General features: G+C 43.5%; 1 protein-coding gene across 4 annotated transcripts in view; it reads right to left on the reverse strand.

Annotated features, from left to right (window-relative positions):
* The window catches only part of Ccdc171 (coiled-coil domain containing 171), a 314,303-nt gene extending 306,046 nt beyond the window's left edge, over nt 1-8,257 (reverse strand). Inside the window, exon 1 of one of the 4 annotated variants that reach the window (XR_008213754.1) lies at nt 8,003-8,257. The gene's annotated coding sequence lies outside the window, so the exon portion shown is untranslated. The remainder of the gene's footprint in view (nt 1-8,002) is intronic. The other 3 variants (XM_052716877.1, XM_052716878.1, XM_052716880.1) reach the window with 3 other exon arrangements.
* Nucleotides 8,258-14,371: the final 6,114 nt, after the last annotated feature.

Genomic DNA, 14,371 nt, shown 5'->3' on the forward strand with positions numbered 1-14,371 from the left:
TCTGTGTACCATATATGTGCCTAGTCTCCTCAGAGGCCAGTAGAGGCAGTCAAATCCCCTGGAACCAGAGTTAGATATGGTTGTGAGCCACCATTTGGGTGCTGGGAATTGAACTCAAGTCCTCCAGAAGAGCATCCAATGCTTTTAACCTCTGAGCCATCTCTCCAGCCTATAGAAATGTTTTAGATAGTAACAACCATAAAAATGTTTTGTTTTATTTTTCTTTGTCTTGGGAAGATAAATGGGAAAAGGGAATAATTGATCAAATTTGTTGAGTTTGTTTCAGCAAAAACAAATAGAAAAAAATCATTTTTTCTGTGTATTTAGGCACCTAATATCTTCAAATCTAAAGTCTTCTAGACATGGGCTTGTAGAGAGCCCCACAGAGAGTTCCTTCAATCCCAGACCAGATGATGTGGTAAGCATATGGTCCCCACATCTTCAACCCCAGTGCTACTTTCTTATGTAATATTCTGCACCTGACAAGGAACAACCTGGGACCTGCTTCTGTGGCAAAGGTGGCAGGATGACACTGCCGTAAGATTGCTGGGGTGGTAGTAGAGCTCACTGGCACAGCATTTGCACAAAACAGCAGAACCTATCTTCAAATCCCAGCACTCAAAAAACCAACCAACCAAACAAACAAAAAAACTTACCACCTTTCTTTTTAAATTTTGTTTTATGTGCATTGGTGAGAGGGTGTCAGATCCCCTGGAACTGGAGTTACAGACAGCTATGAGCTGCCATCTGGGTGCTGGGAATTGAACCCAAGACCTCTGGAAGAACAACCAGCACTCTTAACTGCTGAGCCATCTCTCCAGCCGCCCAAAGCTTACCACCTTTAAAAAAGCAAATTGCCATGCTATGAACTACCTAAAGGCAGGGCCACAGGGAAGTGCAAGCAACCTCATGGCCTCCACTCAACAGCTAGTATACAACTAGATCCCTCCAGCATACGGTTCACAAGAAATAAATTGTCAGGGACCTGAGTAAGGGGGCAGATTCCACCGACTGCCTAGAGGTAAAAATACAGCCCAGTAAGCACCTTGTAAGTCCCCAGCAGAGGGCCCAGCTCCACTGCATCAGGACTAGTAAACCACACAGACAGTGATACCAAGGAGTGCTGCTGGCCAGCTGTGGTGGGAGACACCTGTAATCCTCACTTGGAGGCTAAGGTAGGATGTTCTCAAATTCTAGACTGGCATGAGCTACTTAACAAAATGTGGTCTCAAAAGAAGCCAGGAGGCCGGGCGGTGGTGGCGCACGCCTTTAATCCCAGCACTCGGGAGGCAGAGCCAGGTGGATCTCTGTGAGTTCGAGGCCAGCCTGGGCTACCAAGTGAGTTTCAGGAAAGGCGCAAAGCTACACAGAGAAACCCTGTCTCGAAAAACGAAAAAAAAAAAAAAAAGAAGCCAGAAAATTAATAAAGCAATGTTCAAAGTGTGCATAGCTTTAAAACACTGACTTTGCAGTAACTTGTTATACAACAATATAAAACTAATATTGGTAGTGTGAAAGTGCTCATAGAAGGGTAAAAGTTTTAAAGCTGAACAGCAAGACAAGAGTATAACAGAAAACAGAAAAAGTGTATAACGGGACACGGCCCAACAAAACTGGAGGAGGAAACAAAGTCAGAAAGATCTCCAAAAGCAAGCCCCCAGAGCATTAATATACAGAAAGAAACAATTTCATGAAGTTAGAGCTTACCTGAGCCTTGCCTCACTCTCAAGGTGTAAGTCTATCTCCCATAAAAATAAGCAAAAGAAAGGGGGTGTGGTCACCGAGTAAAGAAAAAAAACAATATCTATATAAATGAAAAGTATGAAAGATATATCAAGACTAATGAAAATATAACTGCTCCAAAATAACTCAAAAACATCAGGAAAAGACATAGACAAGAAAGAGGCAGGAATGTGGCAGAGCACACCTTTAATCCCAGCACTCAGGAGACAGGCAGACAGAAGCAAGCGGATCTCTGAGTACAGTCTCCAGAGAGCCTTCCAGGACAGCCAGGCTATACTGAGAAATCTTGTCTCGGGAGAGGAGTGGGAGAAAGAGAAAGAGAGAGAAACTCTCAAAAGTGCCAGATGTGGAGGCAGAGACAGGCAGGTTTCTGGGGATCTCTGTGAGTTCTAGGCCATCCTGCTCTACCCAGCAAGTTCCTGGCCAGGCAGGGATACACAGTGAGACCCTGTCAAGAAAGACAAAAAAGGAAAGAATAAAAGAAGGGGAGAAAGAAGGGATGGAGGGACAGGGAATAGAAATAAAGACTCACTCAAAAACGAGATAAGGCTGAGCATGGTGGCATCTGCTTAAGCCCAGCACCTGAAAGGCAGAGACAAGTGGATCTCTGTGAATTTTAGGACAGCCTGGTCTACACAGTAAGTTTCAAGCCACACAGGGCTACATATAAATGGTGCAGTGACAAGAATCAGAAAGAGGGGCTGGAAAGATGGCTCAGAGGTTAAGAGCACTGATTGTTCTTCCAGAGGTCCCGAGTTCAATTCGCAGCAACCACATTTGGTTCACAACCATCTGTAATGAGATCTGGCAACCTCTTCTGGACTGCAGGCATTCATCAAGACAGAACAATATATACATAGTAAGTAAATAAATCTTCTTTAAAAATCAGAAAGAAATAAAAGAAAAACTCACTTAAGTCATGAAGATGAAACTGGAGGGGACACAGAGCTAACAGGACAAAACTGCCCCAGAAGAGAAATAAAACAGGGAAAACGGTGCTGGGAGAGGTGGCTCGGGGCGAAGAGCACACACTGCTCCTGCAGAGGACACAAGGTAGGTAGCTCACAACTACCTGTCACTCCAGCTCCAATGCCTCTGACCTACCCCTGCGGGAACATGCACTCACATACATGTACTCACACACAGATACACATGCATACACATTATTTAAAATAATAAATATGTATCTTGAGAAAAAGTATTAAACTTTAAAATGTATATATGTGTATGTATATATATATATACATACACACATATAGATACTAACACACAATAATACTAAAAAGTGAAATTATATTTTTTTAAAGAGGAGGCTAGAGAGATGGTTCAGCCATTAAGAAGTACTGGCTACTTCCAGAGAACCCAGTTCAATTCCCAGCACCCACATGGCAGTTTACAACTATCCACATAATTCCAGTTCAGAAAATCCAAGCCCTCTTCTGTCCTCTGAGGGTACTGCATTGCATGCACATAGGGTACTGATATACATGCAGGCAAAATACCCATAGACACAGAATAAAATAAATCTGAAAAAAAAGAAGGAAGGAAGGAGAGTCAAATAGGGATAACATGAAAGAAGGAAAGAAAGAAAAAGAGAGAGAGAGAGGGAGGTCATAGACAAACAGACAGCAGACAGGGGCTGGGCGGTGGTGGTACATGCCTTTAACCCCAGCAGTCAGGAGGTAGAGGCAGGTGGAACTCCAAGTTTGAGGCCATCCTGGTCTACAGAGTGAGTTCCAGGACAGCAAAGGTTACAGAGAAAAAAAAAAAAGGTAGATAGGTAGGTAGATAGATCAATCATCTGGGAATAACACAAATCCCTGAACAATAACAAAAAAATCTAAATTCAATTACCAGTACCACAAAAAACAAAGACAAGGTAACAACAAAAGGAACTGTACTTTAAGAAAACTTTCCTTAAAGAAGAAAAAACTTAGCCAGGCATGGTGGCGCACGCCTTTAATCCCAGCACTCAGGAGGCAGAGGCAGGTGGATCTCTGTGAGTTCCAGACCAGCCTGGTCTACAAAGTGAGTTCTGGGACAGCCAAGGCTATTATTACACAGAGAAACCCTGTCTCAATCAAACTGAAAAGAAAAGAGAAAGAAAAAATTGTATCCCACATTTTGCAAAAGCACGGTGGTACTTAAGAATATCAACCCAGTCTGTTACACAGAGAAACGCTGTCTTAGGTGGGGGCCTATCAAGCCAGCCTTTCCCACCCCCTGGCCATCTTGGTGGCTGCTCTTGGTTGGGAACTGGCCCGAACCTAAGGCAGGAAGATGGTGCTTCAAAGAGGATGAAAAGGTCTCTGGAGTCCATCAAGTCTAGGCTCTGACTTGTTATGAAGCGTGGAAAGCACCAGGCGTGGTGGTGGCACACACCTTTAATCCCAGCACTCAGAAGTCAGAGACAGGAGGATCTCTGTGAGTTAGAGGTCAGCCTGGTCTAGAAAGCCAGTTCCAGGACAGCCAAGGCTACACAGAGAAACCCTGTCTCAAAAAAAAAAAAAAAAGAAAAAGAAAGAAAGAAAAAAACATGCTAGGAAACAAACGGATCGACAATGGCAAGGCAAAGGGAAATTAACCATCCTCGCTAGCCCCCAGCTTTGAGGAATCTGAAATAGAATATAGTGGCCAAAACTGGTGCCACCAAGTACAGTGGCAATAATATTGGATTTGGGCACAGACTGCAGAAAATACTCCAGAGTGTGCACACTGTCTGTCAGTGGGGCAGGAGGTCCTAACACCATTAGAAGCAAGCTGAAACAGACCAGTAGAAAGTAAAGTTCGTTTTCTTTAATAAAAGTCCCTAGAGCTTAGAAGAGATCACTTCAACTGGGTGGTGGTGGCTCTTGACTTTAATCCCAGCACTTGGGAGGCAGAGGTGAGCAGATCTCTGAGTTTGAGGCCAGCCTGGTCTACAAGTGAGTTCCAAGACAGCCAAGGCTATACGGAGAAGCATTGTCTCAAAACAACAACAAAAAACCACCTATAAACAAAAACTTGCACAAGAACAGTCACAACATTATAGTTCATATCCACAAGAAAGTGGAAATATTAGATGCCCATCTTCTAACCAATAACTAAATAAATATATATTATTATATGTAGTTGGAAGTTTTACTGTGTTGTGGCCGGCGGTCAGGACAAATCTCTCCCACTCGCGTCCCCCAAGTAAACACACAGAGGCTTGTATTCATTATAACTGCTTGGCCACTAGCTCAGGCTTATTACATCTTAAATTAACCCATTTCTATAAATCTATACTTTGTCATGTGGCTTGTGGCATACCAGTACTTTTACATCTTGCTTCTTCTGTGTCTAGCTGGCGACTCCTGACTCAGCCTTCCTCTTTCCAGTACTTTCCTTCTCTGCTTATCCTGCCTATACTTCCTGCCTGGCTATTGGCCAATCAGCATTTTATTTATCAACCAATCAAGCAACACACATTCACAGCATACAGATCAACATCCCACAGCAATTCAACAATTGAACAGAAATTAATATATAAAAAATATGCTAAGTGAAAAGGCCAGGCACAAAAAGGTGAGACAGTTTTTTTGTTTTTTGGGGGGTCTATTTGTTTGTTTTGGGGGGGTTGAGACAGGGTTTCTCTGTGTAGCTTTGGAGCCTGTCCTGGAACTTGCTCTGTAGACCAGGCTGGCCTCAAATTCATTGAGATCCACCTGCCTCCCAAGTGCTGAGATTAAAGGCATGCGCCACCACCACCCAGGTGGTGAGATACTTTTGATTTCATTGTTCTGAAATGTTTAGAAGAAGCAACTCCACAGAAAGTAGGGTTGTTGTGGGGCAGAAAGACAGGGAATTTTAGCTGACTGTCAATAGATTTCTTTTTGATGATACCAGAAGTGTTCTCGAGTTAAACAGTGGTAACAAATAGTTAGACTACATATGGAATACACTAAAACCACTGAACTGTACAATTTAAAATGGTAAAGTTTGTGTTACGCAAATTATATCTCAATTTTTAAAGACATCAACATGGGGCAGGAGGTGGGGTAGTATCTCAGTCATAGGACACATGCTTAATAAGCATGAGACCAGGTTCAACCTCCAGCACAAGAACAATAAATAAACTCATCATTTTTTTTAAATCTAAAATAAAGTCTCTTCTAACAAACTAACAAGAAGTCACAGTATTCTCCACACAAAGGACTCCAACTTGCAGCAGATTCTCAACCCAGACAGTACCTTCACAGGCTTTGGCTAGAACTACGCCATCCCAAAGCACTGGTAGACAAAGGCAAGATTTTGATCAATGAACCTGACAGGATACCATACAAACACACCACTCTTTTCTTGTTTGTAGATTTGAACTACTCTAGCTATTCCTGCTAAAAGATATAACTGAGTGTTATATATATATATATATACTGTAGAATAAGAATTTTTAAAAGTAAATAATATGGCATAAGAATACATACATTATATAAGAATTTGTTTTGAAATAGGTAAGTGAGCAGCCAAGGGATCAATTATCTGGCCATCCTGAAAGGAAGAAGATTCTACTTTAGATGTTAAGAACCATTTCTGGCACAAGTTTTCCTACCAACATCTAAATCCTTCACTTGTCCCTCCACAATGTATTCACCTCTCAACCAGTCTGCATAGACCAGAGGAAAGAGTGGGTGGGTCAAGAGCCAGAACCTAGCCTCGAACACTTACTATGTGCCACATACACAGCTGAGCATACTTGATCTCATTCTCCTGATAATCTGCAGGCTATTTGTACATTTCACAAGTGAGAAAACTGAGTTTCCCAGAGGTTGAGTGATTTGTACAAGGATATTCACCAGAAGAATTAAAATTCAAACTCACATCTAGATGCCTTCTAATGATGCTATACAAAGTAAACAGCCTTACAGCCTCCAAGTTGCATTTGTCTAGAAAAGCCGACACCTCCCTGAGCAGTCTAATTTCTCCTGCCTCCATCTTCAAACTGATGCACACTAACTCATCAACAACCACCAGGCTTCATCAAGTGTAAGCCAGCCCCTTTTTGCTCTTGCTTAAAGATAAAAGGAACTTACAACCTGTGTTCATGACACTACTCCTCTGTCTTCCTAGTTGGGGAGTCTTACCAAATATTTTTTTCCTTGAACCAACAATTTGTTCTCAAGTCATTCAGTCTTTTTCAAGTCAAGAGGAAATGGTTTATATTCCCTAATACTAAATCTGTATTTTTTTTTCTTCTATGCAGTTCTGTGTCCATCAGTCAGGACACCTGTGTAGGGAGTGTCCGCAGTTACTTTTCACTTGGTAAGGGAGCATTTAAGAGTTGGAGTGCAGTTCAGTAGCAGAACATTTCATGCCTATAATTCTTGTTCAGTCTCAACACCTGTAAAAAGTAGAGAACTAAAGGAGATATGTGAGTCTTTCCATAAAACAAGACTAAGACAAAAGGACTGAAACAAAAATGTAATAGAACCTTCGAGACTAAGCCCTTCTGCTTATCCAACATAAAGAACCTAAGGTCCCAAGAGGTTAGGTGATTTAACACAGCGAATAAAGAGCTGAGCCAGGATTAATAAAGAAAGCTCCCGTCTCCCACAACTGCTCTCACTTTTCCTAGTATCAGGTTGCACTGGCTTCATTCCTCTGCCTTTCACTGGAGAGCACGTTCATTCCCCGCTCTACCACTGTTTGGTCGTTACTAAGCACTGTTAAATGCAGGTAACAAAACGGTAACTTCTCTTTTCCACTATTAGAAGTATAAACATCGATGTGTAAAGCCTTAGAGAGTTTTGATATCGACTCTAATAAGTTATATATTTGCCTGAGATGAATATCGTAAAGGATTAAACATTCAAAACAGGCACTGCTACACAAATTTCCGCTTTAAAAACTCACAGCTGACTTTTCTTAGCGTCCCGGTGGGTAGGCAGAAGTTGCAGAAAGCAATCTGACCCAACTGATTGTATTGCTTATCAAAAGTTTGTAGAGTGACTCAAGTGTGGCTAGCATGTAAATCAAAGGGAGGTAAAACACAAAAAAAAAGTCGTGATCCTCGGGTACTGATCCCAAGGAGCTCCGAGGACTCTGGTGCCCATCGGTCCTCCAGGGAGCGCGGAGGACGCCCATCGGCCTCCAGAGGCGGGCGGAGAGCGTCGCGACCGAGCTGGAGGCGTGTCCGCACCGGCGAGCAGCCCCGAGCCAGGTCCTCGCTGCAAGCCCCGTCTCCTCTCAGCACCTCCCGGCCCCGGGCGCTCATCTCCATGCACCCACAGCCCGCGGTTACCTCGGGCTCGAGTGGTCCCGCCTGCACACCCACGACCCCCGGGCAGCTTCAGGTCTAGGGTGGAAGGCCAGGCAGCCCTCGGGAGAAGGAGTGACAACTGAGGAAAGCCGATGGACTCTAGGACCAGGATGGAGAAAGTCGGCGAGGTGAAGTTTACAACGGCCACTTCCGGGGGCTGGGAACACGCGACTGGGCTCCGGGCGGCCGCGGCTTTCTCCGCCTCCCAGGCCCCGCCCCGGCAGGCCCGCCCCTCGTCTCCGCGTCCCCAGCGTCCCGCCGCCCGAGCGGCGGCTCCAGGATACGCACTCGAGAGAACGCGGGCTCGCGCAGGAGGGGCCCGGCCCGCGGGAGCGTGCGCGCGCTCCCGCGCTGGGCGGACGAGGCTGCGCATGCGCCAGGGGTGGGGGTGCGCGTGCGCAGACCACCCAAGTGCCTCGGGTGCGCGTTTCGCCCAGTGCGCGCTCCTGTCCCGAGTTTTCTGTACCTTCTCCATGTCTCAGGACTCCCAGAACCTGCAAAAATGCAAATTTTCAGCGTCTAACCCCTTTTCCCTGCCTACCAAAGGGTGACAACTCGATCCTGCTCTGTAAAATGGCTTCCGAGCTGGCTCTCAGGGCCTGGGGACACCCTGGGACCGCGAGGGATGCCAGGGTCCCCAGGGAGAGTCTGCCCAGGCTTCAGCACAGGTGGCGGGCTCTCCCCAGTGCCCTCCGCTTGCACAAAGTCTGTCTTTTCCTCCCATCCTCTCTGATCTAGGCTTGAGTGGGAAGAATGCAGGTCTGATGCTGTTGAGCGTCTTTGATTATAAATATTACAGAGCCGGGTTCATTGGCAAGTAAGGCCTTGGAGCCTTGGCGAGTGCTCCATCCTGCTAGATATCAGCCCCTCCCACTCCTCTCCCACAATTTATAAAGAGCTTTGGTTCTCCCTGTAGCCGCTTCGGGGGATTGGAAAAGCAAATCCTCTTTTGTTCCATGGCTTTTTGAAAGCCTATTCCCCAAAGAACAATGCAAATTGGCGGGATTTTGATGAAAGGTTTTTATCCTTACCACCACTACCTTCTTCCACACGTGTTCATACAAAATGAACCTTTTATGCTAAACTTGTCCCCGGTTGGTTGTAATCAGCCTGAACCAGGTGTTGGGGTCGTCCTCGCCTGCTCTTGTTCTGAAAAGCCAACAGACCGAAGAGCATATAGATTAAATGATTCTTGCGCTGCTGAGAAACTTTAATTGGTTTGAGGCCAATCATTTAGTTTTTAGAAAGTCTTCCTTGCTTCTTAATACTTTAGCCAGAAGAGATAACTGCTTCAAAAAAGAGCTGAAGGAGACAAACAAAAGTAGCCCACTCTACTTAGGAATCAAATGAAGAATTATGATAAATAATATTAGAGCTTTTTTTTTTAAAAAAAAAAAGTGTGATTTAGTGTTATTATTTGAAAGGTTTTTGTTGGGGGAGGTGATTTTTTTTTTTGTTCTGTCCTGTTTTCTTGGTTTGGTTTGGGGTGTTTGAATTCCCTATGTAGCCCAATCAGGCCCCAAATTCTGGATCCCCCTGCCTCATCCTCCAGAGCACTGGGGTTACAAAATGTGGGCCATACATCAGTTTGTCGTGTCTTAGTAACATCACAGAAAAGAGTATTACATTGCAAGAATAAATGTTAAATGTATTACACGGTGCACTTTTTTAAGAAAAATTGGGTGGCATGAAGCCTTACAAACTTAATTTACTTCGTTTTTAGCATTTATAGAATAGAGTGCATGTACCCAACACAGAGCTAGGTGATAGAAATACATGGTATAAAGTACAAGTGCAATGGGAATCAGAGAAAGGAACTGTAAAAATCAACCTTGAGCACATGGGAGCAATTAATGGAGAATTTAAAGTCTAGTGTAGGAAGGTTAAAAAGTTCACCAAAGCAACAGCAAATTTGAACAGAAAAAAAGTAGGAGACTTTTGAAAAGGTAGATGCTTTGTGTGCAGGGGAGAAAAAACAAAAGATCTGCTAGAGAAATATCCTCAATTCGGACCATGGAGAGCCTTTCAGGTCATATTAGTAACAAAGCTAATGAAAATTATAGTAATTACATAATGAATCTGATCACCTCAGACTCCTTAGAGAGTTTCTGTTTTTGTCTGGTAGTTACAGGTCCGTTTTCTGTTGTCGCTTGTTTGGTTAAAGGCTGTCTATAATGAGATGCTCTCCAACCCACTTCCCTGTGGTCTTCGCCTGTCACTTCATCCCCTTCTCCTCTTTTCTGCCAATCCTTTTGAGAGACAATTAGAGTCACTCCCAGGACTCTCTCGGAGCAGCTTACCACCTCAGTAATGACCTCATTACCAAATCCCAGACCCCTTGGCTTTGCTGAGCTTCCTCAGATTTCTCTCCAGCTTATGTGCAGATATACCCATCTCTCATCTCTCAATCCTCACCATTTTACTGCTGGTAAAGTCTGCTCTCAGCCTTCATTTGGTACCTGGTAAGCGTATTCAGTCCTGCAGAAGTGAACCCTAGGTACTGGAGTTTGATTAGTTATATCTGAGTTTGAATTTTTAATTCCTGCTCGGCAGTTCTGCTTTAGTGTCCGGTTCAGTGGTGGTTGTTAGGTGTGTTTCCTTTCTTCTGTAGGCCGGGTCTCACTGCACAGCCTATGGTGGCCGGATGACCATCGCGTCTCACTTAGTCTCCCAACTATTACAATTACTGACTTGTGCCCTGACTGACAGCATTGACATCAAAATATCTAAAATTTAACTTTCCCAGTTTACCAGGACTTGCCCAAACTATCCTTCTGCCTGTTCATAAAGTTTAAACCCTCAGGCAAAAAGCATATATATCTTGTTTTGGTTTTTTTTTTTTGTTGTTGTTGTTTTTCTTTGTCTTCAAGATCTCAATTCCTACACCCAAGAATTCTGCCTTCTCTGTCTGCCTTCTCTTTCTTCCTGTGCCGGGTACTGAACACTTACTTGTGTCTGGCCCCTGCGTCTTCCCACCCAGATACTTGTAATCAGCTGCCCATTCCCTTCTCCTGTGCACTTAGCAATTAATATGGAGGGCATTTTAAAATTGACAGCTCTAAGAGGAAAGGATCCAAGAACAAACAATCAAAAGGAGGCCTCGAGGCACACGTGTGTTCGTGTGGCACAGGGGAGCGTTACAGCAGGCTGTACATGTGTGAGCCTCGGGCTGAGCTCCGGCTGGTTTGCCTCCCCTTGACCCCTCCATAACCTCCCCCTGAAGCCTCAAGCACCAGGTGCTTCATTATTGCGGTGTTTGGTATCAAGTCGTAGAACTGAGAAGCCTTGGTTAATTGTTGCTCTCGGTGGCTCTGGCCCTTTGTTCCCTCCATATGCTGTAACAGAACCCTTTCTGAAGCGTACATAGCTCTGACTATGTTGTTGTCTTGATTAATTCTAGTGTCACCACATTGCTTACAGGATAAAACTCAAACTTCTCCGGCATCAGTCAAAAGACACTGAGCAGCTTCCTGCTCCCTCTCCAGCACTGCTTCCTCTGGAGTACAACAAATCTTTCTCATTCTTACTGGTAACAGAAAACATACAACTGGCGATAACTGTGATAAAATGTATGCATATGCTGATAAGAAGTCTTAAAATACATGGTTTATTACAAAAGTTTTAAATGCATATACTATGTGCCAAGTTCTATGCTAAGTAGCTTCACATTTATTCCAATTTTCTTTCTTTGTTTCTTTGTTTCTTTGTTTGTTTGTTTGTTTCTTTTTTTCTTTCTTTCTTTCTTTCTTTTCTTAGACAAGATCTTTCTACATAGCTCTGGCTCTCCTAGAACTCATGCTGTAGACCAGACTGGCCTGGAACTTACAGAGATCCACCACCAGCCTTTGCCTCCTGAGTACTGGGTTAAAGACTTGTGTCACCATGCCCAGCATATTCCAATTTTTCAACAGCACTGTGGTGGCTTAAATGAGAAATGTCCCATATAGGCTTCCATATTTGAACACCTGGTTCCCAGTTGATGGCACTATTTGGGGATCCTTAGGAGGTGAGGTGTTGTAGAATATTATTTTAAGAAGTGTTACATTTGTTTATGTTGTGGAACATTTGTTTAATGATGCAATGATGTGTTGCATTCTTTTATGTTGCATTTGTTTAACTCTGTGAAGCTGTGTTACAGTGCCTGTCTAAAACACCTGATGGTCTAATAAAGAACTGAATGGCCAATAGCAAAGCAGAAGAAAGGATAGGCAGGGCTGGCAGGCAGGGAGAATATATAGAAGGAGAAATCTGGGGGGAGAAAAAGAAAGAGCAAGAGAACAAAGAGAGGAGGACCCTGGGGACTAGTCATCCAGCCACACAGCCAGCCACAGAGTAAGAATGAAAATAAGATACACAGAAATAAGAAAAGGAAAAAGCCCAGAGGCAAAAGTATGGTAATATTTTATTTGTATTAAAATGTTATTTGTATGTTAATAAATAAAGTTGCCCGAGGGTCAGAGCTATTAGCAAGCCATAGGAAAGCAGGGCAGTGGTGGCATACGCTTGTAATCCCAGCACTTGGTAGGCAGAGCTGGGTAAGTCTCTATGTGTTCAAGGATACAGCCATTATTGGATACACATGCCTTTAATCTCAATACCAATCATGGAAAACCTGGAGGCCTATACAGACAGGCTGTGAGGAGGCGGTCATGTGGTTGGGTTTACAACCAATGAGAAGGCAGGACAGGAACTCTATATAAAGACTTTAACACAGGGGTAGTTCTGGTTTGGAGAGGTAGGACCACTACAGGAGGAAGGGTAAGGTTTTAGCTCTTAGCTCTGACCTCTTGGCTTTCTTCTTTGCATTGGTTCTGTGTTTCTTATTTAATAAGAAGGTTGGTTACATCTACAGTAGACAGCATAGTTTAAGTTAAGAAAAGCTGACAAGAAACAAGCCAAGCTAAGGTCAGACATTTATAAGTAATAATAAGACTCCATGTGTGATTTATTTGGGAGCGGGTGGCAGGTCCCCAAAAGAGCAATAACAGCCAACAATAGTGAAGCCTTGAAGGAAGTACTCCAACCTCATTTACTCCCAGTTTGCTTTGTGCTTGCAGTTAACGTCGTGAACTCTCAGCTTCCAGCTCCTTCCACCATGCCTACCACTTGTTACCATGCTTCCCAACCCGCGATGGACTTTTATCCCTCTGGAAACGTATGCCAAACTCCTTCCATAAGCTTCCTTTAGTCAGGTATTTTATCACAACAACGGAGAAGTAGCTACAAGTGCAAACATCTTTACTGTTTGCTTTGATAATAGCTAGTGGTTTTTAAAATGGGAATAATTACAGAAAACCAAGTCTCTCTAATATCCCCAAATATACAAAGAAATCTTAAAACTCAATAATAAGAAAGTTTGAAGAAAAAGATTTTAAAATGGAGCAAAGTGGGCTGGAGATGGTGCTCGGTGGGTAGGACCAGAGGCTGCTCTTGCAGAGGACCTGGGATTCAGTTTCTAGCATTCAAATGATGGCTCAAAAACATCTGTCACTCCAGATCCAAAGAATGTGACACCCTCTTCTGGCCTCCACAGACATGTGATATAAATATCTAAAAGTGTGACAAATATATAAAAATACATTTTGTAACAAAGGTTTTAATGGGACCTCACTTAAGATACACAGAAATAATTATATAAAGAGACATTCTACATCATGTGTCAGATGAGAAAGAAATCACCACACACCTGCCAGGATGACAGAAATCCAGAACACTACCAACCCAGTGCTTGGGAGGCAGAGGCAGATGGATCTCTATGAGTTCAAGGCCAGCCTGGTCTACATAGCGAGTTCCAAGACAGCCAAGACTACATAGTAAGACCCTGTCTCAAAAAAGAAAGAAAAGAAAAAAAAATAAAGTGTCACTCCTGGTAGGAAACAGGATGGTACAGCCACTTTGAAAGACAATTTATCCATTTTATTTTATTTTGTTTGTTTTTAAAACTAAACATACACTTATTATGTAGTCCAGCAATCATGTGCTTTGGAAAACGTATTCACACAGACTCCAGCACACAAATGTTCCTAGCAGCTTCCTCCAAAATTACTAAAACTTGGAAGCAAGTAATACACCCTTCGCTGGGTGAATGGATAGATACACTGGTGGTATTCAAATAAAAAGAAAGGAAAGAGCAAGGCAAGGTGTCATGGGCCTCTTGTCCCAGCACTCCAGAGGTTGCAGTAGAAAGATGGCAAGTTGAAGGTCAGCCTGGGCTACAAAATGAGTTTCGATCTAGCCTTGGCTTTATGTCAAGAGCATATCTCAAAGAGAAAGAGAGATGGAGGAAACTTACCCTACAGGAAACTGCCTTACTGTGTTTACAAATACACTGCTGGTATTTCCTGCTAGGAG

This window comes from Peromyscus californicus, unplaced genomic scaffold (assembly GCF_007827085.1).
Source record: "Peromyscus californicus insignis strain IS unplaced genomic scaffold, ASM782708v3 Scaffold_5__1_contigs__length_169319896, whole genome shotgun sequence".
NCBI classification, from domain to species: domain Eukaryota; kingdom Metazoa; phylum Chordata; class Mammalia; order Rodentia; family Cricetidae; genus Peromyscus; species Peromyscus californicus.